Here is a 5,752-nt window from a genome sequence, read left to right as displayed (position 1 = left end):
ATATAATAAATTTTAAAAAAAAATAAATTAGTTATATTGTTTAGAAATTAAATTTTTTTTTATGTCCTATATATGAGAATCTTTTTTATGTATTGTATGTTGATTTAGATATATCTCTAACTTGTCCATGATGATTGTATGTTGTCTACAATATATAAGTTTAGCACCTCTTTTTTATAAGATCAGTTTCACTGCTCTCTTGTTAATTAAAGGTTTTTTGTGTACCAATAACTAGCAATTTGAGCGAGTTCTAAAGCAATTTTTATTAATTGCTAAATTTATTTTTGTTTTGACCGTGGTTAGCATAATAAGATTTTTGGTTGGACTGAAAACCAAAAAAGAAAAAAAATTGTTTGATATCTAAAAATATCGTTACTAATTAAATAGTTTATGTTTTTGTTTAAAAATTTTTAGTATAAAATTTGTTAATAATTATTTCAAAAATCATATTTTGGTAGGTTATTTCTTAGAGGGTACCAAGAAGAAGGTTCACACTGGAAAAGAATTTCAAAATATTATGTACAAACAAAAACTTCTAGTCAAATTGCCAGTCATGCTCAGAAATATTTTAAACATCAAAAAGAATTGGCTAAAGGAAAAAAGCTAAGAAAAAGCATTTTTGATGTAATTTGATCATCGTAAGTCATTTCTTTACTCTCATTTAGTTAGTCTAATTCAATTTCTACTAATATAGAAAATATTTAATTGACTATTTTAAACTCTTTTAAGTTATTATTCATGATAGTTATACTATTTTGATTGTTTTTCAATGTAGAAATTGTGCCCTATTCCGAAGTTTTTAATGGATGGAGGAGGATTTGCTTAAAGGAGGAAGAACATGTAAATGGTTGCACATATCTAATTGCCCTATTTAGGTTGTACATATCTAGTTCGAGTTAATTGTTAGCTGGTTTTGTAAATCAATATAGATGTATTTGTGATTCACAACATTTTTATCAATAATATTTGATTTTCTAGTTCTCTGGCCTTGATAGCAATGCCGAAGAGGACAGTGAACTAGATTTTATCAAAAGTCTTGATGGCTATGCCGAAGGGACTTTTGGTAAAAAAATGTATCTTTTTAAAAGATTATTAGCTTCAAATGTATTAATTAAACAGATATGTAAAAAATTTTTAAAAGTATTTCATCCATAAAAATTAATTATAAAATATTTAGTTAATTTTATACTTTTATTAATGATTACTTTTTTTTCATATTTTATTTGGTTGTCATTGAAGTTGAGAGTTAGTATAAAAAGAACTTGACACTAATTAGATTATAAACAAAATATTTGATACTAATTAGCTTGTTAAGTATTTACACAATTACTCCAATTAACTTGTTGTGTGCTGTATTTACATGATGGCGGTAACAAAATTTTGTTTTATTAATATTATTGCCTCTTTTTTATGAACGAGAATAAGTGACTTTTGTAATAACACTTTTGTTGTTCTTATTTGGTTTATAACCCCACAATTTTCACAATTAAATTAAAAAAATGTTGGTCTTACAAAGCTGCTCAATTGCTTCTACATCCAAACAAACACAAAAATAAAGCAACCTAAAGATGGCTAAAATATCACAAGAGTAAATTAATAACAAATCAAGAGTTCAAGACAATGATATCTCCGAAACAAAATGCCAGAAGTAAAATGGTATTTTGTCATTTTAATAATGGTCTTCTCTAGCGGATAGGTAGCTGAGATTGAATGCAAAAAGTGGAGAGCTACGGAGATATTTTATGCTGATATTGATCTGCCAAAGAAAAGGAGAAGATGGAAAATGTCAAATTAGTCTTAGAATGAAATTAAATAGATATAAAGAAAAGATTTTTTTTGAACAAAGAAAGCTCAACACACTAAAGTGGAGCGACCATAAAAGGAGAAGTTTGTTTACCTTTGTTTCTAAATTGCACAAAGGAGTGTGTAATGCTCACTGAACACTGTTGCAAAAGAAAAAAAGAAGTTCATTCAAGCTCTCAGAAATTATAAATATGGTTACAAATATATGTAAAAATATCGGATTACAGATTAATATGAAAACACATTAACTGTGACTAGCTAGGAGTATAAATGAAACAAACACAAGAAAACAAAATCTTGATTTAGATAAAATTGTATTGGTCTTTCATCCCTGGCGTCAATGCTTGGTTATGGAACCAACAATCAAGAGGACTCTACTTCGTGCCAAAGCCATAACACAAACACAATGTCATACAAATTTTAAATGTGTCATATCAAACGGTTAAAATATAGATATATGAACTATATGCAAAAATGATTTGATGATGACATGTTTCATATAATGTTAGAGCAGTAAACTACTTCCTCTTGGATGTTTTGGATGTTGGAACAATCAATCCTCTCTTCTCTAAACTTTTATATCGATCCTTTATAAGGATACAACAACCCTACATATATGTCATGGAAATTGAAAAGTTACTTGGATGTTTTAAAAACTCAGAAAACGGGTAACAAAAAGTAAGCAAGAGAATTTTTACAAGCTTACCATAAGCTTCTGGATGGATCCATTTACTTCCTCGATTAGGAGAACTTGAAGGGGAACAGGCTCAAACTTATTAACGAATTGTGATAAATATACACTCACAAAGAATTGTGTATGGAATAATATGTGTTAAGTCAAAACCACTGAAGTACTCTTAGCATGTTCTCTCGTTCGAATAACTATGATTTTGATGGCAAATTAAGATAAATAGAAAAGCCTACTTACTTGTGCTTTCCTAAGCGTGGTGGCCGTGCCTTTAACCTATCTTAGCATGTTCTTCTGCTTTTCCTCATCATCTTGCTTGATTTCCTCCATAATTTCAGGTATGCTGTAACCAGAAGAATCAACACAGCTCAAATATCACACTTTGTCGTGTTTGGAAACATAGAAAAAGATCAATTCATACTACCTGTCAATTTCTTTCGACAAGTCCTCCAACTTCTTAGCTTCTGCTGCTTTTTTCTGTTGTTCTTTGTGTCTGAGTCTCTTGTTCAACTCAACTCTAGTGACCCTCTTTGTTTTGATATGCCTGTTGGATGAATATTCAAGCAATACAAATATATCAGATTTTTAGTTATGTATGGAACCTATTTACAATTACAAGCATAATATGAGTCAACATAAAAAATAATAATAAATAAAAAAGCAATAAAATGACCATAAAATATCTTACAAGATATAATGATACTTTAGCCACTTTATCTGATCTTGTCATCTTAGTGATGAAGTTGTGTGAATTGCTAAGTTCAGAGGATATTGGAAATTGAATTTTGAGGGTTCATACATTTTCATAAATCATAATCTTTTAGAAGCAACCTAACACAAAATTTTAAAAGGGTCAAAGACAAATTCACTCGCAATATATACTGATTATAAAAATCAATAAGTCCTGATGCACCAAATTCATCGGACATCTAATCATCTAACCAAGATTGTATACTTTTTGGAACTCGCCTTGACTTGGGTTTTAGAGTAGAAAGAAGCATTAGAATTTGGTTTATGTTTCAAATTGCCACTAAAGGCATAATTCACAAGGAGAGGCTATGGTCCTCGCAAGCATTTGCCAATGTTAGCACACCAACAACATCAACCCCAATAGATTCTGTTTTGTTAGCCTCAAACCACTTCAAATTAAATACACTAGTGAAATCATCAACATTAAAAACATGAGTAGGCGTAATAGTCTCAATATCAACCAAGATTCATGACCTATCTTCTAAGTTCCCATTTCCAAACTCAAAGGGTATTATCACTTGATTATGACAAATTTATAGAAATATTTGTAAAAATTATTCTCATACTGCAATTTACAACTTGGTTTAGATATTCTGATATTGAATGGAATAGACTAAAAAGATTCTCTATTGAGCTTTCTCTTCTTCTTCCATAAATCAAAACAATCAATTTAATTAGTAGAAAAACCTAAGAGCAGAGTGAGCAAAAAATCAGAACAAAAAAAAAAACCATGAAGAGAAAACCAGAAGTGAAGGTGGAAAGCAGAAGGACAGAAGAGCCCCTTTGTTATGGGTGAGGGGCACTTCTCCTCTTGTAAACAGGTGAAAACCTAGCAGAAAAAAAAGAAGAAAAATAAACCACAATCCAAATAAAGAAATAAAGGAAGAAGGAGAAGAAGAACATGCGGCGGGCGTGGTGGAGAATGCTCGTGTGATGGATGAGGGAAAGAAAGAACAAATAGCGGCTTCTCTCCAATTTGTCACGGAAATCGCCACTAAACTGCAGAGAGCGGCTGTTTTTCAAACCGACTCCAATAAAGCACTGCTACATATTTCAAACGATAATATTCCTTATTGGATTGAAAAACCAAAAAGAAAAAGAAATCTTTTTGTGACTAAAAAAAATTATTTGATATATAAAAATATCAATGCTTTTTTTTTTACCAAAAAATAGGAAAATTCGAACCCACAATTTCTTAGATGAATATGGAAAGACTATATCATTTAAATTATAATGTTTAAATTCCATAATTTGAGTTTTAATTGATGAGACCATTTTTGTGATAATGAATTTGCTACATGGAAAAAAAAATACTGCTCAAATAAAAAAATCATCTATATTGATCAAATTAAAAATCATTAGTTTAAAACGCACCAATTAAACGAACATACAATTAAAAGAACCTGTGAAATAGAAATTATTTATTTTTTAATAAACATTTAAATTAATTTTCTAACGAATTTTAAATTAGATATTTTAATTCACTATAAAAATAAATTGAATATTTATTCTAAAATATTTTGGTAACTTTTTACTGTTATTATTAATTATCTTGTACTCTGCTTTGATTGTTGTTAAAAAGAATTGATTATTAATATAAGAGCTTCCACTAAAGATGTCAAATAGATTGTTCAATGAAAGCTAATTATATATCAAGTATATAGGTCTTTAAGATAGAAATTAGCCTGCTTAAGAAAAATTTGTCGAGTTAAAAGGTCCTTTTATTTCTTTTTAATAGACAATTTTTAACTAAAAAACAAATAAAATAATAAATTTTTAGATATTTATCAACTTTGGGTTAAATATTTGAGATATTTTGATTAAAACTTGACATATTTAAGTTAGGTTATTAAAAAAATTATCAAAAGCATTAAAAATAAATTAAACGAGAGTGATAAAAAAAAAGTTAAACAAGTTAAATGGACCAATTTATTTATTTTGTAGGATAATCTATTTAATTCATAACCTTTTTATTAATAATATTTGATTTTTTAGTTCTCTGACTTTGATGGCAATGTCGAAGGGGACGGTGAATTAGATTTTATCTAAAGTCTTGATGGCTATGTCGAAGGGACTTTTGATAGAAAAGATGTATCTTTTAAAAAGATTATTAACTTCAAATATATTAATTAAACAGATATGTAAAATATTTTTTAAAGTATTTCATCCATAAAAGTTCGTTATAAAATATTTTTAGGTAATTTTTTACTTTTATTAATGATTACTTGTTTTTCATATTTTATTTGGTTGTCATTGAAATTGAGAGTTAGTATGAGAAAAGCTTGACACTAATTAGATTATAAACAAAGTATTTAATACTAATTAGCTTGTTAAGTATTTACGCAATTACTCCAATTAACCTGCTGTGCTGTATTTACATGAAGCCAGTAATAAAAATTTGTTTTATCGTGAAAATTATATTTACCATGACGGCCTTAAATAAGAAAATGAAGACAAGATATAACAAAATTATCTGTTGTTCATAGAAGAAAGTTATTTTCATTCCATAAA

At 28.2% G+C, this 5,752-nt stretch overlaps 1 long non-coding RNA gene across 1 annotated transcript; it reads right to left on the bottom strand.

The window, feature by feature from the left end:
* On the bottom strand, window positions 1,492-4,276 carry LOC107614489. The gene is made up of 5 exons (XR_001614466.2): window positions 3,180-4,276; window positions 2,916-3,035; window positions 2,732-2,834; window positions 1,898-1,943; window positions 1,492-1,756 (listed from the first exon to the last, which is right to left on the bottom strand). It is a non-coding gene; the product is annotated as an uncharacterized LOC107614489 (long non-coding RNA).

Source organism: Arachis ipaensis, chromosome B08 (assembly GCF_000816755.2).
Source record: "Arachis ipaensis cultivar K30076 chromosome B08, Araip1.1, whole genome shotgun sequence".
Lineage (NCBI taxonomy): Eukaryota > Viridiplantae > Streptophyta > Magnoliopsida > Fabales > Fabaceae > Arachis > Arachis ipaensis.
Note: the sequence above shows the minus strand (reverse complement) of the source record. Positions and strands in the feature narration are given on the sequence as shown.